This window comes from Pongo pygmaeus, chromosome 5, assembly GCF_028885625.2.
Source record: "Pongo pygmaeus isolate AG05252 chromosome 5, NHGRI_mPonPyg2-v2.0_pri, whole genome shotgun sequence".
In the NCBI taxonomy this organism is placed as follows: domain Eukaryota; kingdom Metazoa; phylum Chordata; class Mammalia; order Primates; family Hominidae; genus Pongo; species Pongo pygmaeus.
Window position 1 is genome coordinate 100,720,224 of NC_072378.2, and position 26,003 is coordinate 100,746,226.

Here is a 26,003-nt window from a genome sequence, read left to right on the forward strand (position 1 = left end):
CATGTAAGAGGAATTACACGGCATTTGTTCTTTTGTGTTTGGCTTATCTCACTAAGCATAATGTTTTCAAGGTCACATGTATCAGAATTTCATTCTTCTTTTATGTCTGATTAGTATTTCATTATATGTCTATACAACATTTTGTTTATCCATTCCCCTGTTGATGGACACTTGGGTTGTTTCCACCTTTTGGCTATTGGGAATAATGCAGCCATGAACATTGGTGTACAAGTATCTGTTTGAGTCCCTGCTTTCAATTCTTTGGAGTATATACCTTGGAGTGGAATTTCTGGGTCATATGGTAATTCTATGCTTAACTTTTTGAGGAACAGCCAATCAATTTTCCAGAGTGACAGCACCATTTACATTCCCACCAGCAATGCATAGGGGTTCTAATTTCTCTACAACCCCACCAACACTTGTTATTTTCCATACTTTTGACAACAGCTATCCTAATGGGTGCAACGTATTAATAAATGTTTTTAATCTTAGCAATTAACCATTGCTATGGAATTGTGTCCCTCCAAAATTCAAATATTGAAGTTCCAACGCCTAATACGATGATTTTTGGAGGTAGAGCCTTTGGGGGGAAATTAAGTTTAGATGAGATCATGAGGGTGGAGACTTTTTGATGGGATTCATGCCCTTATAAAAAGAGACACCAGAGACCTTGCTCTCTCTTCTCTACTGAGGAAGGCCATGTGAGCACACAGTAATATGGCTCCATCAACATGCCAAGAAAAGGGCTCTCACCAGAACCTGTCTATGCTGGCAGCCTGATTTTGGATTTCCAGGCTCCAGAACTGTGGGAAAATAAATTTCTATTGTTTAATCCACTTGGTCTGTGGTATTTTGTCATGGTAGCATGAGCTGACTAAGACCCCAGTTAGAAATGGTTAACAGGTTACATAAATTTTAAATATTCTAGAACTTCCTGACAGTTGGCTATCATAAAAGTTGAAGCTATGCAAAAACATATAGCATGGAGTTAAAGGAAATGCCTACATAATCAGTATGGCAGGCAGATAGCCCTCACTAAGATTCTGGGCCCCATGATAATCCTAGAAGCCAATTCTTTTGAAAGGTTGAAATAAGCTATTATAGTAGCCAGTGATTGACCCCAGAAACTGAAAAGAGTTACTGGAAAAAATCTGGTTGTAAATTTCACAAGGATATTCTCTGACACTTTATAGTAGATAATTGATGATACTAGAGGACCTCAACTGAAACCTTGCCAAAAATTTTACATGAAATCATCTACTACAACAAGGACAAATTGATCACTATAGTCAGTCAATGTAAGTGAAGAAATTTTTACTAGGATTGCTGATGATATCTCTGGTAGATGTCTGTAAATGTACGATATGGACAAGAACCCATACCAATACAGACAAGAACCTCCTGTCAACGTCTTCAAAGAGTCTATATAACCTACTTTCTTCTATGGGTTTTGAATATGTCCTAATCAGTATTTGCTAATTCTTAGAGTGAGCTCATGTACTTACTTGCTAGGGAGCTGTGGTTATGAGAGTATCAAACACATTACTGTGTTCTCAACCTGGAATTCCAATCCCTCCAGTGATACAACACTCATCTTACTAGGACTGTTAGAAGATTTTGTAAAGCTTTGTACTTACTCAGAAACTTCATTGTGCCTATCATTGTCAATCCTTAGATCAATTAGGTAGAGCTAATCATATTTTAAAATTCAAACTTGCAAAATTATCTGACATTTTTTGTCTTTCTTGCCCAAGGTTATTCACTCTGACCCTTAAGACAATGAAGTTAACACCTCCCGGCACTTATTGCCTCTTACCACATGGACTTTTAAAAGGTCATACTATGAGACTGGCTATTTCTTTACTAATTTTGGACTGTACTTCAGATATACATCTCAAATTAATTAGACTCAGAAATGAGCTAGACTCAGAAAGGGAAAATGTGGAATGCATTTAATACCTGTCTCTCATGTTTACAGACTTTACCAACAAGGTTTACTATGTAGGTAAATCTTTGGATTCTTTATAAAATATAACATTTCATCTATTTCATGACATCCTTACTGCATGTTCTCCTATCTGGCACCTAATTATCTCTAAAGAGTGTCAAAACCATACAATACAATTTAGCATCAACGAAGGGGTATTTTGGCCAAGAGCTTGTTATTTGGGAAGCCCCCTACCACAGGTATTGAATTTGTGGCACAAAAGCCTTTTGAATATTATCAGTAACTTAGACAGGAACTTATCTTTGTAAATTAATGCTTGTGTCGGGCTACTCAGGTAGTCTTTGCTATCACCCCGGCTACATTTTGATTGCTATTTTTCATTCTCAGAAAAAAGGTAACTACACAGCTTGTTTCAAAGAAGAAAATAACTATGTCTTTACTAAGATATGAAACCGTTTAACTACACAGGGAAATTATAGATGGTTTTCTTCTGCCTTCAAGCCTCTTTATATCACTTTTTATTAGAGGCATGGATGATGGGGAAAATATTAACATGTTATGGTTCAGATATTGAAAGGAGAGTTAGACAATGTCAGTAAGTTCATAGAAATCAATAGAATACCTTCTCTGTTCAAAAATAGAGTCCATAGACATAAATGGACTGTAGAGGTATTATATGTACCATTTTAGGAAAAATAATATTCTTTTTACCCCCTATAGATATTTCTGATAATTTTAATATTACTAAGAAGGTCCAGGAAACCAATAAGAACATTGTAAAATTAGGTAATTTGACTAAAATGCCCATATTTAGTCTATAGGCTTTTTGGTGGATGCAGTCTGTTTTCTTGATTTAGTTTAGTTTGGCCACCCTTGGCTCTTGGCTTATGTGTAGATTACAGAATCTGATCATAGTATTCTTGGTATTTGACAGTGGTACTACAATGTTCAAATGTGTAATCTCTAGTATCTTAAATGCTTTTCATAACCACTGTTACATCAAATGATAATCCAACAAAAAGAACAAGGAAACCTGGTGTATGCAGTGGTTGAAATGACCACCAACAGAATTCAGATATGTAATGATGACTGTACAAACATCTATGTAATCATCTCCCCCATGTGATAACCATCTGTTTTCCAGATCAGGCTGAAGAATGACCATGATGGAGAATTGAGAAACAAGACCATTTGTGTCGACAGGAATTTGGTAAGATTTTAGACTATGTCGACCTGACCTAGTTGTTTGTTCCAGGAAAATTTTGTCTGGGAGAGATAAAACTATAAACCAATATATAAATTCACTGTTTGTTTCAGAACTTTCCTACAGACCAATTTATTGGACATAATCTGGTGACCTGGGTATCTGGTGACTTGGGAAAACTGCTCACTTATCAAACAGGGGCTTATTTTTTAAGATTTGCTTCGAGACCCTCACTGTGCTATGTCTACCAATCCTAAATGAATATACCAAAAAGTTTTATCCAATCCTAATCAGTTCCCTGTCTTGAAAGACCTACCTTAAATCACCTGGGTTCAGACCTCACCATCTTATAACTATCTCAGTGCTGATAGCCTTCTTTTGAGATACTGCTAAAACTTTCTCAAGATGGTGTTCTCCTTTAGTGCAGAAATTCCAAATAAAGTTGGTTTTGCTATATTAACAAGTCGTTGGGTGACATTTTTGGAAGTTTAGCAAAAATCTCTATAAACATCTTTAGAAAAAATAGGGTTACCATTTCTTATAATGTTTAGATTTAATATGTTGAGGAGATTACTTCAGAAGTTTAGAAAAACTACTGATTTTAGAGATTAAAAAAATATTATTGAATTTTTAAAATTTCTTTTTAAAATTTATTCAAAAAGCAAGTATATTATGAAAGTTGAATAAACCAGAACTGTTGGTGTATGAGGGTTAAGTAGCATTGTTTGTAGTGGTAAGATGTTATTTCTATACATTAAAAAAAAAGTTTCAAGTTGTAATTTAGGTGAAAAAGGAATCAATTGCTGTGGCTTATTCAATGCTCAAAATTTCCAAATGAAAAATAAGAAAAAATGTGCAAGTTATTGTTGACAATGTGAAGAGAGGTATTGGGAGCAAAATGAAAAGAACTTTAAAACATTGAGCATTAGAGGGCATTTAAAAGAAAGATAAAATTTGGGAAAAGGTTTGATTGAGATAAAGTTGGTTAAAATTTGTCCTCTATCTATCAAATTGAGTATTGATTTTGTGCATGTATATATTGTGCTGACTGAAATTAAAATGATGAAACTTAGAGATTTGGAAACTAGAATAGGGGAACAAAAGAGGGCTGTAGGGTGACCTAAATTTCAGTTAGATACTACTGACTGCAAGTAATAAAGGGACTATTTAGATTTCAAAGGAAAAATAAGAAATTTAGCTAGGTGAATTAATACTGTAACTGATTTAAATCAAGAGAATATGGATTAGTTACATTGTACTTATTCTTATTTGAAATAGGAGTTATATAAACTTACTCTTTTATTTTGATTTTGTCTATGCTGTGCCATTCCAAGTGTTCTGACTGTGTTAGGAAAGAAAATCATTCAGAGAAACTCTGACTGATTAAAGCAGCATTATGAGTAGTATTCTGGGTGTTTTAGAAACTAAAACACATTAGCAAAACTTATTTTTTGAAAAAGAATATAAATTTGGTCATTTACTGGCTTAGCAGTGATTTTCATTTTAGTGCAATTATGCTTATATTCTTCCTGAAAGATTATTGGGTGTTACCATAACATACAACTTTTATAATCTCTGACTCTGAAAATATCTTTGAGATAGAGATAAAAACTTGCTACACTTTCAATGAAGTGATTATCATTGAAGTCAATAGGTTGTACATATTATACACAATAGAAGTGTTTTGCAAATCCCTCTCTGTATTTTCTTCATTGTTGATATATGTTATCAACAAGAGTATTATGCAACTGGAAAGCAAAATTCCTCTTTATAGATGCCACATTTTAGGGACTGTAAACAGAATCACAAATCAGTGGTACCATATGCTGACAATACTTCTTTGGTAGAAAGCATCTCTATTTGCCATGATTATGAAGAATCACACTTTTTATGTTTCAATACTTGAGAATAATTATAATAACCAGCAACTCAAGCTTTTTTAAAAAAATGTTTGTTTGTTCTGCCTTCTATCCTGTCATGTCATAGCATGGTTGCTTGTTCCTAGTAGGGCCACATACTGCTTCATTTATGATCAATGTGACAGAAAGCCTTCCTTCCCACATCAGGATCAAAAGTCTTCCTTTTGAACCACTCAGATGAGTTGACACAGTGTGCTAATTGGCTTAGGCCTAGATAATCTGGTCCAGTGACTGTGGGATGAAGAATGGAATTATCAATTGCCTGGGGCCAATGTAGGTCTCATTCCTAGAACTGGGATCATTAGCTCCTATCCATGGAGCTAATGGTGCCAGGAATGGATGTTGGGAGAACAATCACAACATAATACTGCCTGTCTCCAAACTGATGTCTATGATGCTTCTCTATAATTAAATGTTGACCTTTCTCTTCTTTCTGTTTATTGAAATACTTCTCATCTTGTAAGGATAAGGTAAAGATTTATTTTCTTGCTACAAGACACCTTCTTTGACTCTTAATACTCATTATCTATTTTCTCTGTTGGACTTATATTTTATACCATATAATATACAGCTAGATTATATGCTGCCATTTAAAGTTGACCCAGCTAATTTTTAATAGGTTTAAGGCACAAATAAATAACAAAGAATACTTTTATTTTTACCCTGCACTTGTTTCATGTGAGTACCTTTTGTTTTTCAAGCCAAGTTGTACACTCTTTGTGACAGATATTTTTCCCATGTTTTCTGCTGTGCCTCACAGAGTTAGGGTCAGATTAGAAATGGCAGACTATTATTGTCTAATTCCTAATGGTCCAAAACACAGAACTGCTAATTATTGATATGTTGTTGGTCATTAAAATTTTAAAGCTTAATTTTAGGGATTATATTTGGTTTTATCTTAAAATGATATCAATTTTAGTTTAAAAAACCATTACAATTTTAATTTAATCACATAATAGTCTTAGTTTCTTATGTTTTAACTAAATATATATTACAGAGGAATGAAGACTATATATGAAATTATTTTAAATTGCAAAAAGATTCTCAGCTGTGTAAGAATTGTTACTCAGAGTCTCTTGAGTGCTTAATAAATATTTGGTCTTATTACTGTCTAGTTCATGTTTGCTTATCCATTGGAAAATTAAAATAAATCTCCTAATTTTCATAATGATTTTATAATATATCAATCTTCTTTATAACTCCTCTGAGAAAGGATGGTCAATGAGGCATTCTGTAAAAGAAGGTTAAAGGTTTTGTTATTTTAAATCTGCATATGAAACTCATAATTCGAAATGCTTATGGTTTTCTGAAGTTCCTTTTAATAGCTGTATTGTTTTATTTACTCTGCTTAATGTAACTTCTAAATAAATTATGAGTTATCATAAGCTTTCTCTAAAATATGATGATTTTGAATCATAGAAAAATGATTGATGTGCTGTAAATTATCATTCTTAAGAGTAGGGATCTTTGGAGCCGCGCAGCCTGTGTTTGAATCCTAACTGAATGACATTAAACATTAATTGGATGACATTGGGCAAGTTATTTAACTTCTCTGGTGCCTCAGCTTTCTCATTTGTACAACAGTGATAATAATAGTACCTACATTATAGGATTCTCATGAAGGTAAAAGTTTGGTTTAACTTTATTTCTGCATATGAGTTGTATGCAAAATGTCATCATAGAATTACAGAATTAGACATGGCAAAACCTATTTGCTCTTTATTGAAAGATGACTATTCTTAAGTACTACTTAAGTTAGCATAAGTAAAATGCCTAAGTTATAAGTATACAAGGGAATCCTTTTAGAATTCAAAGGAGAAAATACAGCTGCCATTCACTAGGTCTGGAAGCAGGATTTGGAAAGCAGCAGAAATCAAGGCAGCTTCTCTCCCTCTCTTTCCCTTTTTATTGTGGGCTGTAAGGACTCTCTGCTAAGCATCTTTCTGTGTAAGCCTGCTTTATGATTCTCTGTTTGTCCAGATACTCTTCCTCTGCTCCATTTGCTCATGAGCCTGACTTAGCTACCTCACCTTGGCACTGTATCCCTTAAGTGAACTGCCCATCAGAGATAAACTAGAGTTTTTGTATCCTTATAACTAATTTTGGGAGAAATCAAAATTTGTCCAGCTCAGACCAGTTACCCACAATCATCTAGTAAACTATGCCAAGGGGAGGGATAAGACAGCCCCCTGTCCATTCAGAAGGGGGTTTGGGGGCCACTATTCCTAGAACAGGCATTGACTAACAGGGAAATTGACTAGCAAGTACTGGTTAGCTCTGTTTTGAAGATGGACTTAAAAATTTAACAGAAGGAATGTAAAAACAAAGTAGAGAATATCTGTTAATTAATTTCCTAATCAATTTATTTTTAAAGTGACTTACATACATTTTCACTGATCATCTTTCCATGTGTCCCCTTAGCCTCATGTCTGGCACATGACATGGAGGATGGTGGCTGTCCTGTCTACTCCTTACATCATAGGGACAGGGGATGAGTAAAATGGAGGCCCAGATGTCTAAATATTTAAAGTTACAAATCAAACCAACAGATTGTTGAATAAAATATGTTTTATCCTATTTCTTTTACAAATTGACCTTCATAATTATTTGAAAGGCCAGATTTAAAGTTAGGGATCTCAGACTCCATGAAGTTCTATGCTCAAATGCGGTGGCTTACGCATTTTTCTTTCTACTGCTGGCTCTGGAAGGACTTATGTCCACATATGTGCTCAACTTGGTCCACCTGTCCAAACTCTTTCCACATCTCCTACAACCAGCCACCTCTCAGACCTATGAAATGCACACCTGCAGTACAATCTACCCTCAGGAGAATTGAACTGAGGCAGAGGCTTTTGCAGGCCTTAGAAACTGGCTCTAAAAAGTGCAGAGCCCAGGTCAGTGTTCCCTCTTACCTGAGCCTAAAGACAGTTCGGGTAGTGAAAGGAAGTATGTATATCCATTAGATTATGATTCCAGGTGTCAATGAGATTTATCATTGAATGAAAATAAGGAGGGTATTTAATTTTCATAAAGTGGGGGGTTTATGTCATTAACTAAGAAAGGCCAGAGAACATTGATTGTTAAATATGGAGGTTTTACTTTTGCATTTAATAAATGGAAACTATAGAAAAAATATTAATCATCTCTTTTTTAAAGAAGTCCAAAGCACAAGAAATGCAACAATTGTACTTCTTGATATCAATGTTTAAGAAAAAGTTAATAAATTAGACAATGTAAAAAGTGGATTAGTATTTCATGGAAAACAGAAAAAAGCAGGGTTACAACCCTAGTTTCAGACAAAACAGACTTTACATCAACAAAGATAAAAAAAGACAAAGAAGGGCATTACATAATGGTAAAGGGTTCAATTCAGCAAGAAAAGGTAACTTTCCTCAATATATACGTGTCCAATACAAAAACACCCAGATTCATAAAGCAAGTTCTTTGAGACCTTTGAAGAGACTTAGACTCTAACACAATAATAGTGAGAGACTTTAACTCCCCACTGACAATATTAGGCAGGTCATCAAGTTAGAAAACTAAAAGAGATATGTGGGGGCCGAGCCCAGCTTTGGATCTAGTGGACCTGCTAGATATCTACAGAACTCTCCACCCAAAAACAACAGAATATACATTCCTCTCATCACCACTTGGCACTTACTCTAAAATTGATCACCTAATTGGAAGTAAAACACTCCTCAGGAAATGCATAAAAACTGAAATAATAATAAACAGGCTTTCAGACCACAGTGCAATCAAATTAGAACTCAAGATTAAGAAATTCACTCAAAACCACACAACTACATGGAAATTGGACAACCTGCTCCTGAATAAATCTTGGGTAAATAAGGCAGAAATCAAGAAGTTCTCTGAAAATTATGAGAACAAAGAGAAAATGTACCTGAATCTCTGGGATGTGGCAAAAGCAGTGTTATGAGGGAAATTTATAGCACTGAGTGACATATCAAAAAGCTAGAAAAATCTCAAGTTTACAACCTAATATCTCAACTAAAAGAGCTAGAGAACCAAGAGCAAACAAACCCCAAAGCCAGCAGAAGACAAGAAATAACCAAGATCAGGGCTGAATTGAAGGAGATAGAGACATGTAAAACCCTTAAAAAAATTAATGAATCCAGGAGAGGTGTGGTGAGGTGGCTGAATAGGAACAGCTCCAGTTTGCAGCTCCCAGCATGATTGACACAGAAGACAGGTGATTTCCGCATTTCCAACTGAGGCACCTGGTTCCTCTCATTGGGACTGGTTGGACAGTGGGTGCAGCCCACAGAGGGTGAGCTGAAGCAGGGTGGGGCGTTGCCTTACCTGGGAAGCACAAGGGGTTGGGGGATTTCCCTTTCCTAGCCAAGGGAAGCCGTGACAGACTACCTGGAACAAGGGGACACTTCTGCCCAAATACTGCACTTTTCCTAAGGTCTTAGCAACCGGCAGACAAGGAGATTCTCTCTCTTGCTGGGCTCAGTGGGTCCCATGCCCATGGAGCCTTGCTCACTGCTAGCGCAGCAGTCTGAGATTGAACCGCTAGGTGGCAGCCTGGCTGGGGGAGGGGCATCCACCATTGCTGAGGCTTAAGTAGGTAAACAAGCAGATGGGGAAGCTCAAACTGGGCGGAGCCCACCACGGCTCAACAAGGCCTGCTGCCTCAGGACTCCACCTCTGTGAGCAGCGCATAGCTAAACAAAAGGCAGCAGAAAACTTCTGCAGACTTAAACGTCCCTGTCTGAAGCACTCTGAAGAGAGCAGTGGTTCTCCCAGCATGACATTTGTGCTCTGAGAATGGACAGACTGCCTCCTCAAGTGGGTCCCTGACCCCCGTGTAGCCTAACTGGGAGACACCTCCCAGTAGGGGCCAACAGACACCTCAAACAGGTGGGTGCCCCTCTGCAATGAATTTCCAGAGGAAGAATCAGGCAACAATATTTGCTGTTCTGCAATATTTGCTGTTTTGCAGCCTCCACTGTTGATACCCAGGCAAACAGGGCCTGGAGTGGACCTCCAGGAAACTCCAGTATACCTGCAGCTAAGGGAGCTGACTGTTAGAAGGAAAACTAACAAACAGAAAGGAATAGAATCAACATCAACAAAAAGGACATCCACACCAAAACCCCATCTGTAGGTCACCGATGTTAAAGACCAAAGGCAGATAAAAACCACAAAGAGGGGAAGAAACCAGAGCAGAAAAGCTGAAAATTCTAAAAATCAGAGTGCCTCTTCTCCTCCAAAGGATTGCAGCTCCACGCCAGCAATGGAACAAAGCCAGATGGAGAATGAATTTGATGAGTTGACAAAAGTAGGCTTCAGAAGGTCAGTAATAACAAACTTCTCCAAGCTAAAGGAGGATGTTTGAACTCATAGCTAGGAAGCTAAAAACCTTGAAAAAGGCTTAGATGAATGGCTAACTAGAATAAACAGTGTAGAGAAGACTTTAAATACCTGATGGAGCTGAAAAACATGGCAAGAGAACTTTGTGAAGCATGCACAAGCTTCAGTACCCAATTTGATCAAGTGGAAGAAAGGGTATCAGTGATTGAAGATCAAATTAATGAAATAAAGCAAGAAGACAAGGTTAAAGAAAAAAGAGTAAAAAGAAACAAACAAAGCCTCCAACAAATATGTGACTATGTGAACCACATCTACATTTGATTGGTGTATCTGAAAGTGATGGGGAGAATGGAACCAAGCTGGGAAACACTCTTCAGGATACTATCCAGGAGAACTTCCCCTACCTAGCAAGGCAGGCCAACATTCAAATTCAGGAAATACACAGAACACCACAAAGATACTCCTTGAGAAGAGCAACTCCAAGACACATAATTGTCAGATTCACCAAAGTTGAAATGAAGGAAAAAATGCTAAGGGTAGCCAGAAAGAAAGATCAGGTTACCCACAAAGGGAAGCCCATCAGACTAACAGCAGATCTCTCAGCAGAAACCGTACAAGCCAGAAGAGAGTGGGGGCCAATATTCAACATTCTTAAAGAAAATAATTTTCATATCCAGCCAAACTAAGCTTCATATGAGAAGGAGAAATAAAAGCCTTTACAGACAAGCAAATACTGAGCGATTTTGTCACCACCACGCCTGCCTTACAAGAGCTCCTGAAGGAAGCACTGAACATGGAAAGGAACAACGGATACCAGCCACTGCAAAAATATAGCAAATTGTAAAGACCATCGATGCTAGGAAGGAACTGCATCAACTAACGGACAAAATAACCAGCTAACATCATAATGACAGGATCAAATTCACACATAACAATATTAACATTAAAAGTAAGGTTAATTTAATTGGGGCTAAATGCCCCAATTAAAAGACACAGACTGGCAAATTGGATAAAGAGTCAAGACCAATCAGTATGCTGTATTCAGGGGACTCATCTCATGTGCAGAGATGCACATAGGCTCAAAATTAAGGGATGGAGGAAGATCTACCAAGCAAATGGAAAGCAAAAAAAAAAAAAAAAAAAAAAAAAAAAAGGAGGGATTGCAATCCTAGTCTCTGATAAAACAGACTTTAAACCAACAAAGATCAAAAGAGACAAAGATGTGGAGAAATAGGAACACTTTTACACTGTTGGTGGGACTGTAAACTAGTTCAACCATTGTGGAAGACAGTGTGGCGATTCCTCAGGGATCTAGAATTAGAAATACCATTTGACCCAGCCATCCCATTACTGGGTATATACCCAGAGGATTATAAATCATGCTGCTATAAACACACATGCACACGTATGTTTATTGTGGCAGTAATCACAATAGCAAAGGCCTGGAACCAACCCAAATGTCCAACAATGATAGACTGGATTAAGAAAATGTGGCACATATACAACATGGAATACTATGCAGTTATAAAAAAGGATGAGTTCATGTCCTTTGTAGGGACATGGATGAAGCTGGAAACCATCATTCTTAGCGAACTATCGCAAGGACAAAAAACCAAACACCACATGTTCTCACTCATAGGTGGGAATTGAACAATGAGAACACATGGGCACAGGAAGGGGAACATCACACACTGGGGCCTGTTGTTGGGTGGGGGGAGTGGGGAGGGATAGCATTAGGAGATATACCTAATGTAAATGATGAGTTAATGGGTGCAGCACACCAACATGGCACATGTATACATATGTAACAAACCTGCACATTGTGCATATGTACCCTAAAACTTAAAGTATAATAAAAAAATTTAAAAAAAAGGAGACAAAGAAGGCCATTACATCATGATAAAGGGTTCAATTCAAAAAGAAGAGCTAACTATCTAAATATATATGCATCCAATACAGGGGCACCCAGATTCATAAAGCAAGTCCTGAGAGACCTACAAACAGACTTACACTCCCACACAATAATAATGGGAGACTTTAACACCCCACTGTCAATATTAGACAGATCAACAAGACAGTAGATTAAGAACAATATCCAGGACTTGAACTCAGCTCTACACCAAGCAGACCTAATAGACATCTACAGAACTCTCCACCTCAACTCAACAGAATATACATTCTTCTCAGCACCACATCACACTTATTCCAAAATTGACCACATAGTTGGAAGTAAAGCACTCCTAAGCAAATGTAAGAGAACAGAAATCACAACAAACTGTCTCTCAGACCACAGTGAAATCAAATTAGAACTCATGATTAAGAAACTCACTAAAAACCACACAACTACATGGAAACTGAATGACTTGCTCCTGAATGACTACTGGGTAAATAATGAAATGATGGCAGAAATAAAGATGTTCTTTGAAACCAATGAGAAGAAAGACACAAGGTACCAGAATCTCTGGGACACATTTAAAGCAGTGTGTAGAGGGAAATTTATAGCACTAAACGCACACGAGAGAAATCAGGAAAGATCTAAAATCGCAACCCTAACATATTTAAAAGAACTAGAGAAGCAAGAGCAAACACATTCAAAAGCTAGCAGAAGGCAAGAAATAACTAAGATCAGAGCAGATCTGAAAGAGATAGAGACACAAAAAAACCCTTCAAAAAATCAATGAATTGAGGAGGTGGTTTTTTGAAAAGATCAATAAAATAGACCACTAGCAAGACTAATAAAGAAGAAAAGAGAGAAGAATCAAATAGACACAATAAAAATGATAATGGGGATATCACCACCAATCCCACAGAGATACAAACCATTATCAGAGAATACGATAAACACCTCTATGCAAATAAACTAGAAAATCTAGAAAAAATGGATAAATTTCTGGACACATACACCCTCCTAAGACTAAACCAGGAAGAAGTTGAATCGATGAATAGACCAATACCGGGTTCTGAAATTGAGGCAATAATTAATAGCCTACCAACTAAAAAAAGTCCAGGACCAGACGGTTTCACAGCCGAAGTCTACCAGAGGTAAAAAGAGGAGCTGGTACCATTCCTTCTGAAAGTATTCCAATCAATAGAAAAAGAGGGAATCCTCCCTAACTCATTTTATGAGGCCAGCATCGTCCTGATACCAAAGTCTGGCAGAGACAAAACAAAAAAAGAGAATTTTAGACCAATATCCCTGATGAACATTGATGTGAAAATCCTCAATAAAATACTGGCAAACCAAATCCAGCAGCACCTCAAAAAGCTTATCCACCAAGATCAAGTTGGTTTCATCCCTGGGATGCAAGGCTGGTTCAACATATGCAAATCAATAAACGTAATGCATCACATAAACAGAACCAAAGACAAAAGCCACGTGATTATCTCAATAGATGCAGAAAAGACCTTTGACAAAATTCAACAGCCCTTCATGCTAAAAACTCTCAATAAACTAGGTATTGATGGAACATATCTCAAAATAATAAGAGCTATTTATGACAAACCCACAGCCAGTATCATACTGAATGGGCAAAAACTGGAAGCATTCCCTTTGAAAACTGGCACAAGATGGGGATGCCCTCTGTCACCACTGCTATTCAACATAGTGTTGGAAGTTCTGGCCAGGGCAATCAGGCAACAGAAAGAAATAAAGGGTATTCAATTAGGAAAAGAGGAAGTCAAATTGTCCCTGTTTGCAGATGACATGACTGTATATTTAGAAAACCCCATCGTCTCAGCCCCAAATCTCCTTAAGCTGATAAGCAACTTCAGCAAAGTCTCAGGATACAAAATCAATGTACAAAAATCACAAGCATTCTTACACACCAATAACAGACAAACAGCCAAATCATGAGTGAACTCCCATTCACAATTGCTACAAAGAAGATAAAATACCTAGGAATCCAACTTACAAGGGATGTGAAGGACCTCTTCAAGGAGAACTACAAACCACTGCTCAATGAAATAAAAGAGGACACAAACAAATGGAAGAACATTCCATGCTCATGGGTAGGAAGAATCAATATCGTGATAATGGCCATACTGCCCAAGGTAATTTATAGATTCAGTGCCATCCCCATCAAGCTACCAATGACTTTCTTCACAGAATTGGAAAAAACTACTTTAAAGTTCATATGGAACCAAAAAAGAGCCCACATTGCCAAGACAAGCCTAAGCCAAAAGAACGAAGCTGGAGGCATCACACTACCTGACTTCAAACTATACTACAAGGCTACAGTAACCAAAACAGCATGGTACTGGTACCAAAACAGAGATATAGACCAATGGAACAGAACAGAGCCCTCAGAAATAATGCCGCATATCTACAACCATCTGATCTTTGACAAACCTGACAAAAACAAGCAATGGGGAAAGGATTCCCTTTTTAATAAATGGTGCTGGGAAAACTGGCTAGCCATATGTAGAAAGCTGAACCTGGAACCTTTCCTTACACCTTATACAAAAATCAATTCAAGATGGATTAAAGACTTAAATGTTAGACCTAAAACCATAAAAACCCTAGAAGAAAACCTAGGCAATACCATTCAGGAGGTAGGCATGGACAAGGACTTCATGACTGGAACACCTAAAGCAATAGCAACAAAAGCCAAAATAGACAAATGGGATCTAATTAAAGTAAAGAGCTTCTGCACAGCAAAAGAAACTATCATCGGAGTGAACAGGCAACCTACAGAATGGAAGAAAATTTTTACAATCTACCTATCTGACAAAGGGCTAATATCCAAAATCTACAAAGAACTTAAACAAATTTACAAGAAAAAAATCAAACAACCCCATCAAAAAGTAGGCAAAGGATACGAACAGACACTTTTCGAAAGAAGATATTTATGCAGCCAACAGACACATGAGAAAATGCTCATCATCACTGGTCATCAGAGAAATGCAGATCAAAACCACAATGAGATACCATCTCACACCAATTAGAATGGCGATCCTTAAAAAGTCAGGAAACAACACGTGCTGGAGAGGATGTGGAGAAATATGAACGCTTTTACGCTGTTGGTGGGAGTGTAAACTAGTTCAACCATTGTAGAAGACAGTGTGGAGATTCCTCAAGGATCTAGAACTAGAAATACCATTTGACCCAGCCATCCATTACTGGGTATATACCCAAAGGATTATAAATCATACTAGTATAAAGACACATGCACACATATGTTTATTGCAGCACTATTCACAATAGCAAAGACTTGCAACCAACCCAAATGTCCATCAGTGATAGACTGGATTAAGAAAATGTGGCACATATACACCATGGAATACTATGCAGCCATAACAAAGGATGAGTTCATGTCCTTTGCAGGGACATGGATGAAGCTGGAAACCATCATTCTAAGCAAACTATCACAATGACAGAAAACCAAACACCACATGTTCTCACTCATAAGTGGGAGTTGAACAATAAGAACATATGGACATAGGGCAGGGAACATCACACACTGGGGCTGGCTGGGGGAGGGATAGTATTAGCACAATTATCTAATGTAAATGTTGAGTTGATGAATGCAGCAAACCAACACAGCATATGTATAAATATGTAACAAAACCGCATGTTTTGCACATGTGCCCTAGAACTTAAAGTATAATAATAAAATAAGTAAAAAAAAATTTGCAAATTAATAGATATGATTCATCACATAAACAGAACTAAAGACAAAAACCACATGGTTATCTCAATAGATACAGAAAAGGACTTTGATAAAATTCGCCATCGCTTTGTGCTAAAAAGTCTTGGTAAACTAGACATTGAAGGAACACATCTAAAAATGATAAGAGCCAGATATGACAAACCCACAGCCAATATCATACAATGGGCAAAATCTGGAAGCATTCCCCGTGAAAACCACCACAAGACAAGGATGCCCTCTCTCACCACTCCTATTCACCACAGTATTGAAAGTTCTGGCCAGGGCAATCAGAAGAGAGAAGGAAATAAAGTGTATTCAGACAGGAAGAGATGAAGTCAAATTATCATTGTTTGCAGATGACATGATCCTATATCTAGAAAACCCCATTGTCACAGCCTGAAACTTCTTAATGTGAGAAGCAACTTTCACAAAGTTTTAAGATACAAAATGAATGTGCAAAAGTCACTAGCATTCCCATACACCAACAACAGTCAAGCCAAGGGACAAATCAGGAATGAAATCCCATTCACAATTGTCACAAAAAGAATAAAATACCTAGAAACACAGGTGACAAGGGAAGTGAAAGACCTTTTCAAGGAGAACTGCAAACCACTGCTCAAATAAATCAGAGAGGGCACAAAGAAATATAAAAATATTCCATGCTCATAGATAGGAAGAATCAATATTGTGAAAATACCCATACTGCCCAAAGCAATTTATAGATTTATTCCCATTAAACTACCATTGACATTCTTCACAGAATTTGGAAAAACTATTTTAAAATTCATATGGAACCTGAAAAGAGCCTGAAAAGCCAAGACAATCCTAAACATGAAGAAAGCTGAAGGCATCACACTACTCGACTTCAAACTATACTAGAAGGCTACAGTAACCAAAATAGCATGGCACTGGTGCAAGAACAGACACATAGACCGGTGGAACAGAATAGAATTGGAAATAAGACCACACACCTACAACCATCTGATCTCTGACAAACCTGACAAAAACAAGCAATGGGGAAAGGATTGCCTACTTAATAAATGGTGCTGGGAGAACTGGCTAGCCATATGCAGAAAATTGAAACTGGAACCCTTTCTTACACCATATAAAACAATCAACTCCAGATGGATTAAAGACGTAAATGTAAAACTGAAAACTATAAAAACCCTCAAGACAACCTAGGCAATACAATACAGGACATAGGCACAGGCAAACTTTTCATGATGAAGATGCCAAAAGCAACTGTGGCAAAAGCAAAAATTGACAAATGGCATCTAATTAAACTAAAGAGCTTCCGCACAGGATAAAAAGCTATTGTCAGAGTAAATAGACATCTATAGAAAAGGAGAACATTTTTGCAATCTACCCATCTGACAAAGGTCTAACATCCAGCATCTACAAGGAACTTAAACAAATTATAAGAAATAAACAAACAACCCCATTAAACAGTGGGCAAAGGACATAAAGAAATGCTTTGTAAAAGAAGAATACTTATGGCCAACAAACATATGAAAAAAAGCTCACTATCACTGATCATTAGAGGAATGCAAACCAAAACCACAGTGAGATACCATCTCACACCAGTCAGAATGGCTATTACTAAAAAGTCAAAAAAACAACAGATGCTGGTGAGATTGTGGAGAAAAAGAAATCCTTATACACTGTTGGTGGGAGTGTCAATTAGTTCAACCATTGTGGAAGACAGTGTGCCGATTCCTTAAAGATCAAGAGGCAGAAATACCATTTGATGCAGCAATCCCATTACTGGGTATATACCCAAAGGAGTATAAATCATTCTATTTTAAAGATACATGCACACATATGTTCACTGAAGCACTATTCACAATAGGAAAAACATAGAATCAACCTAAATGCCCATCAATGATAGATTAGATAAAGAAAATGTGGTACATGTACACCATGGAATACTATGCGGCCATAAAAAGAAATGAGATCATCTCCTTTGCAGGGACATGGAGCTGGAAGCCATTATTCTCAGTAAACTAGCACAGAAATAGAAAATCAAATACTGCATGTTCTCACTCTTAAGTGGGAGCTGAATGATGAGAACACATGTACACATCAGGGGAACAACATACACTGGGGTCTGTCAGAGGGTGGAGGGTGGGAGGAGGGAGAGTATCAGTAAGAATAGCTAATGAATGCTTAGCTTATTACCTAGGAAATAGGATGATCTGTGCAGCTAATCACCATGGCACATGTTTACCTATGTAACAATCCTGCACATCATGCACATGTACCCCTGAACTTAAAATAAATGTTGGAAATAAACAAAAAAAAGTACATTTTGGAGTAGAGACCTTTTCTTTCCATCTATCTCCAGATTTAAGACTCAGCTCTTTCTAAGAAATTATGTACCTTGAAAGTCCGTTTACCTCTGGAATAAATGAATCTATATATTTCCTGGATATTGAAGACTTTAACAAATATAACAAAAAAAGAATGTGATTTAATATTTAGCTTTTTATTTTTAAAAGTATTCTTCAGAAAATTGCTAGAGGAAAAAAATCTGGCCTAATTAAATAATAATTTCTATATACTCCCTACTTACTTTTCAGAGCAGCAACAGAACTGTCTTTTTCAATGTGACATAAACACTCTCTCCACAGTCACTAAGAAATTAAGAAAACCTCATTTATTTTTCCAGGGCCCATTAACAAGTCCATATTTTATTTGTCTTTCTTCTTCATTTTCAGCTGCGCTTTGCTAATAAGAAAAAGCTAACATTTTTTCTAGCAATCAAAATCTATTCACAATACTGATTTCCAATTATTTAAAGAATGAATTGCATTTTGCAATTTTGGCTAGTTTAAAAAGTGGATTCAGTAAATATCTTGCCTGGAAAAAGAGATAATAGGTTCATCATGGCTATTGTCCCTTAAGTCAGAGTTACACAACTGTAGTTTGTTTAATCCTTTTCTTTTTCTTGCCCTTGGTAAAGACATTTCATTAACATTTTAACTTATATGGAAATAAATTATTTTAGTTTGGAGCTTTAATAACCTACATAGTGTGTATTTTCTGTGAGCCTGCATTTTTTTTAATAGAAAAGATTCTAACAGGTTTTAACATTGGTTTTAATTTTGTATTCTTAACAGTGTCTACTGACCCACTGAAATTTTCAATACTGAGTTTGAGCCATATTTATATTGTAAAGAAAGAGCAAATCATTAACTGCATGGACTCAGGTTATAATAGAAGCAGATTCGTGTACCAGGTTTTACTCTGATATAGTGAAATAATATCATTCAAATGCAATCTTGACCATGAGTATCCCTCAAATCACCCTTTTTTAAGGGAATTTGCCATGAAACACTGCCATTTCTTTTCTGTTGTGTAGGAAGGGTACATGCCTCTGCCATGCACAGGTTTACTGGGTGTCAGTCCTGAATTTAGTAATTAAAAAAAATTGATAATTAAAAATAATAAGCAAATGGTCTTTTAGAATTCTCTTTGGACACTTTCTTTAAAATTGGCTTTAAAAATAAAATATCTGAATTTACTAAATAGCCAAATTAAACATTAATGACATTACAATGTATAACAAAAAGGAATTTAGCTTTGCCCCTAGATGAAGAGAGCCACCTCAGCATTTGTCCCAGTGTCTTCATTGCTTGTTCTCCTCTTCCGTCTTCCCACATCTTTTTCATATGAACTGGTTCAGTGTTTACTAAATGCTAGTTATGTAACTGGGGTTTGCTTTTCTGGATACAAATGTATTTATGTGTTCATTTTCCCTTTCTCCTGCAGTCACTCTAGTTGTTAACGTTTTCTTTTCGGCTCCACTTTTTCTCTTCTTTATTCTTTATGTTAAATGACTCACTCTCGCTCCCGAGCCCCATCATGCTGTGGCCTCTCCTGCTCCTTTTATCTGCACTCACCCTTTCAGAACCACTTTCACAAGCTCACTCACCCTCATGCCTGTTGAGTTGCACAGATTTGTTTGAGCTCTCTGGGCTTTCCCTCTGTGCTGTTCATCTGGGCCCAGAGGTCATATGTTTTGGGCCCAGCTACCCTGTAAGGAGAGAGCTTGTGTCATTGTTCCCTAAAGGTGATGTTCTTATTTATGTTATCCACCACGTAACACTTCATGTTCCCTCTGCAGTTTAGTAAGGAGTGCCTGCTAGCCAGCAGACAGCCATGTCATTCTGGACATTGGTCCAGTCATTACATTATATGCCATGGTCATTGATCCATATTTTCCTCTTTTGTCCTCTCTGAATGATATTATAGAAAGAACTATTTCCTCCCTTTAAGAAACTAAAATATTTGTAGAGAAGAATCTAGCTGTCAAGCAACTCCCTTGAACCAAACTATTACTTTATAATGCTTTCTGGTCTTCTCCCTACACGTCTTCATTGTAGCTAGGAAGCAGGTTTAAGGAATTATCTTTCAGAATTTTAAAAATTTAAATTACTTATTGCCCACTGCATGTAAGTTGCTAAAGATCTAGAATTATTAAAGGCTTACTGTAGGTTTCAGTGAGTGTGAAATTCAAATAAAATTTAAGTGAAAGCCTCAATTACTAAGAATGATCATAATCAGCTTGATTCATTCATTCGGTAAATATTTATTAAAAATTTTTAAGATAGTTTAGATGCTGAATATATAGCAGTGAATGAAATAAACAAACTCTTTGCCTTTGTGTAGTTTACATAATAGTCGGGGGGACAAGTAAAAAACAAGTTAATATATAATGTAATGTCAACTGGTGAATATATGTGGAAAGAAGAAAAGGATATCTTAATTAAAATAAGTAATATATCGAGGTCAAAATTTCTTTTTGCAACCTCACCACCAAATACAACTTCTATAAGCTACTCCTAAAACATGAACATTGCTTTGTCATGTATTTTGTAATGGAATTTTTAGATCATAAACTTCTTGCTAAAATATACCATGCATAGGAAGAACCATACACCAAATACAACTTCTATAAGCTACTCCTAAAACATGAACATTGCTTTGTCATGTATTGTGTAATGGAATTTTTCGATCATAAACTTCATGCTAAAATTTACCATACATAGGAAGAGGGTACAAATTATAAAAGTGCAGCTCAGTGAATTTTTTTCACTAATGAACACACTGGTGTAACCACTACTCAGATAAATAAACAGAATAATTACCATTAGCTCTTCCTAGTCACTAACATCACCTCCCAAAAGCAACCACTATTTTTACTTCATGTCACTAATTAATTCTGTATGCTCTTAAACTTTAAATAGATGAAGTTGTATAGCCTGTGTTCTCTTGTGTTTCTTCTCTTTCTTTCATTGAGATTATCAGTGTTGTTGTGTGCAACAGTGTTTTTCATTCTTATTGCTATTTAGCTTTCTCTTATATGAATACATTATAATTTATTAATCCATTCTACTGTTAAAAAACATTTGTATTGTTTTCAGTTTTTGAGTAATACAAATAGTGCTACAATAACATTCTTATAAACGTCTTTTAAAAAATTTTACTTTTTTTTCCTAGGGAAGATCACAGATGGCCATATAAATGTCTTTTGATGAACATATTTTTGCATCTTTGCAGTGTATATACATAGAAGTAGCAGTGCTTCATCATAGATTATGCATGTATCTAGCTTTAGTGGATATTGCCAAACTGTGATTATACTAAGTCACACTCTCAGAACAGGGTATGAGAGTTTAGTTATCCACATTCTGATGAACACTTGGTATGATTCTTTTCAATTTTATCTATTCTTATGTTATCTCACAAGTTTTACTTTGCATTTCCATGAGGAGTAATGATTGTGAGAACATATTCACATTTATTCTCCATTTTAGATCATCTTTTATGAAGTGTCCATACGAGTCATTTGTCTATTTTTAAAACTGAATTATCCACTTTTTCTTTATTGTTTTATTTTATTTATTTTATTTTTAACTTTTATTTTAGGTTTGGGGATACATGTGAACCTTTATTACATAGGTAAACTTGTGTCATGGGGGTTTGTTGTACAGATTATTTCAACACCCAGGTATTAGCCCAGTACCTAATAGCTATCTTTTCTGTTCCTCTTCCTCCTGCCACCGTCCCTCTTCAAGTAGACCCCAGTGTCTGTTGTTTCCTTCTTTGTGTTCATAAGTTCTTATCATGTAGCTTCCACTTATAAGTGAGAACTTGTGGTATTTGGTTTTCTGTTCCTGCATTAGTTTGATATATATTTTTTCTTACTGTTTTGTAGGAGCTTTAGGTACAAGTCCTTTGTCGGCCAGATAAATACAAAATGTTTTCTTTCATTCTTTTTTTTTTTTTTTTTTTACTTTTTAAGGTGCCTTTTTTTGTTCTTCTTAATTTTAAGGTAGCTCAATTGATTAATCTTTTCTTTCATGGTTAGTGCTTTTGAGGTTCTGTTGAAAATGTCTAATATAATATAATATAGTACAATGAAATATAATATAAATTTCCTATGTTATTTTTTAGAAGCTTTTAGTGTTATACACTCCATTTAAACTTAAAATACATCTGGAAGAGATGTTCTTGTTGGTGTAATGTAAAGGTCAAGACTTACATTTTTTCTCATGTAGGGATGTCATGGCCTCAGCATCCTTTATTTAAAAATCACCCTTTTCTACTACATTTTAGTAGCTACAGTTTATTTAAAAAGCACCCTTTTCTACTATGTTTTACTACTACTACCTTGTAGTGGCCTTTGTCATAAATCAAGTGACTATATATGTTTTGTTTGTTTCTGTATTCTCTATTCTGTTGTATTGGTCTATTTATCCATCCTGGGGTTCATATCACACTGTCTGCAGGATCAAGTACTCCAATTTTGATCTTTTTCAAAAATGAGTGTTTGCATTTAAATTTAAATATTAGCGAATATATGTATATATACACATGCACATACATGTACAGGCAGACAGACAGACACCCATGCACTCTAAAATTTTAATTACAACTGCATTTAGTCTATAAAATAATTTCAGAACAAACTGCATATTCGCAATATTAAGCCTTCTAATCAACAAATAAGGTATTATTTAGACCTTTTTTCCAGTCTCAGTATTTTTTTGTTTTCTGTACAAACATCCTTCAAATCTTTCATGAGATTTTTTCCTATGTCTTAAAGTTGTTTTTCGAAGCTATTTTTGTAAAAGATAACTGTTTTAAAATTTTTATTTTCTATGTTTATTGCTATTGTACAAATTTCAATTGATTTTCACGTGCTGAACTGGCTTTATTTGTTTATTTATTTATTTAGAGACAGAGTCTTTATCACTCAGGCTGGAGTGCAGTGGCGCGATATTGGCTCACTGTAACCTCCACCTCCTTGGTTCAAGTGATTCTCGTGCCTCAGCCTTTCGAGTAGCTGGGATTAGAGGCATGTGCCACCATGCCCAGCTAATGTTTGTTTTTTTTATTCTGTGTTTTTGAGACAGGGGTCTCACTCTGTCGCCCAGGCTGGAGTGCATTGGCAGGATCTCGGCTCACTGCAACCTCTGTCTCCTGGGTTCCAGTGATTCTCCAGCCTCAGACTCCCAGGTAGCTGGGACTACAGACATGAGCTACCAAAACCTGGCTAATTTTTGCATTTTTTGTAGACACAGGGTTTTGCTATGTTGGCTAGGCTTGTCTCTAGCTCCTGGTCTCAAGTGATCCACTATCCTCGCCCTCCCAAAGTGCTAGGATTACAAATGTGACCTACTGGGCCCAGCCTGGATTTTCTATATATATAATTGTGCCATTTATGAATATAACCTCATTTCTCCCTTTCCAGTTCTTATTCCTTTTACACATCTTATTGAGCATACTAGGCCCTTTAGAGTATGTAGTTATAGCCTTGTATTAGTCTGTTTTCACAGTGCTATAAATAAATACCTGAGACTGGGTAATTTATAAAGGAAAGAAGTTTAATTGACTCAGTTCCCCATGGCTGGGGAGGCCTCGGGAAACTTACAATCATGGTGGAAGGTGAAGGGGAAGCAGTCTTGGGCCTTCTCACATGGCGGCAGGAGAGAGTGAATGAGTGCAGGAAAAATTGCCATTTATAAAACCAACAGATGTTTTGAGAACTCACTTACTATCAGGAGAACAGCATGGGGGAACCACTCCCATGACCCAGTAACCTTCTAGAAGGTCCCTCCCCCAACAGGTGGGGATTACAATTCAAGATGAGGTTTGGGTGGGGACACAGAGCCCGACATATCAACCCTGCAGTATTTCACTGTTTAACATGATGTTTCCTTTAGGTTTCTTTAGAAGCATATAACCAGATAAAATTAATTTAGAACATTACCAAACTTAAAAGATCCAGAAATGTTTTTTCAGCATTTATTAAGATAATCATATGTGATTGCACCTTCATTTTTCCCTCTTAATGTGGGGAATTACATTGATGTTTCAATGTAAAACCGAACTTTCATTCCTGAAATAAATCCAGCTTGCTCTCAATTATTGTGCTTTTTGCATAATTTAGATTTGAATTGCTAATATTTTGTTAATGATATTTGCATCCATATTTATATGGGTGATAAAACTATAATTCTCCTTTCTTGTAATATCTTTGTCACATTTTGTAGGCAGTATGGATTTGGATATTGTTTTCATAATCCAGTCTGTCAATTTTAATCTTTTTGTTAGATTATTTAGTCTGTTTACATTTAATGTAATTACTGATATATTTGGATATACAAATATAAATATACATATATATGTACTCTCTTACTATTTTTCATTTGTGCCATCTGTTCTCTGGTAAAACTCTACCTCCTGTTCTTGATCTTCTTGAGCATATTAATTATAATTATTTTATTTATTTATTTTTAAACATTTTAATTTTAATTTTTTTTGACACAGAGTCTTACTGTCTTCCATGCTGGAGTACAGCGGAGCAATCTGGGCTCACTGCAACCTCCACCTTCTGGGTTCAAGCGATTCTGGTGTCTCAGCCTCCCGAGTAGCTGGGATTACAAGCACACGCCATCATGTCAGGCTAATTGTTTTTGTATTTCTAGTAGAGAGGGGGTTTCACCGTGTGTGCCAGGCTGGCCTTGAACTCCCGACCTCAAGTGATCTGCCTGCTCGGCCTCCCAAAGTGCTGTGATTACAGACATGAGCCACTGCACCTGACCACAATTATTTTAAATTCAATTTTTAATAACTCCAAAATATGAATCAACTATGAATCCCTTTCTATTAAATTACTTTCTGTATTCTTTTGTCTTCCCTTTTGGTTCTGGTAATTTTTGATTGGCTGCTAGATTTTTTGCATTTCATACCTGGGGACTGTTGTGGGGTGGAGGGAGGGGGGAGGGATAGCATTAGGAGACATACCTAATGCTAAATGACGAGTTAATGGGTGCAGCACACCAGCATGGCACATGTATACATATGCAACTAACCTGGACATTGTGCACATGTACCCTAAAACTTAAAGTGTAATAATAATAAAATAAAATAAAATAAAATAAAAAATTTTAAAGGCCGGGCACAGTGGCTCATGCCTATAATCCCAGCACTTTGGGAGGCAGAGGCGGGTGGATGACGAGGTCAAGAGATTGAGACCATCCTGGCCAACAAGTGAAATCCTGTCTCTACTAAAAATACAAAAATTAGCCGGGTGTGATGGCACGTGCCTGTAGTCCCAGCTACTCGGGAGGCTGAGGCAGAAGAATTGCTTGAACCTGGGAGGCAGAGGTTGCAGTGAGCCGAGACTGTGCCACTGCACTTCAGCCTGGTGACAGAGCAAGATTCCATCTCAACAAAAAAAAAGTAAAGATTTGGGTGATACTATATTTCCCTAATTAGGACTTAACTTGTCCTCTGGAAAACAGCTAGGTAGAAGCAAATCACCTCAATTTAATAAGAGAACAAGGTGTCTTAAGGTAAGTTCAATGTTTGTAAAACTCTGTTTACTTCTGGGACGTATCTCTCTAGGGGTCCCCAAATAAAGTCTGTGATGTTTG

The 26,003-nt window shown here is 36.5% G+C and overlaps 1 protein-coding gene across 3 annotated transcripts in view; it reads left to right on the top strand.

Annotated features, from left to right (window-relative positions):
* GRIK2 (glutamate ionotropic receptor kainate type subunit 2) overlaps positions 1-26,003 on the top strand; it is a 1,201,378-nt gene that overhangs the window by 73,642 nt on the left and 1,101,733 nt on the right. For all 3 annotated transcript variants that reach the window (XM_063666452.1, XM_063666454.1, XM_063666453.1), the window contains exon 3: positions 3,093-3,158. The gene's annotated coding sequence lies outside the window, so the exon portion shown is untranslated. The remainder of the gene's footprint in view (positions 1-3,092; positions 3,159-26,003) is intronic.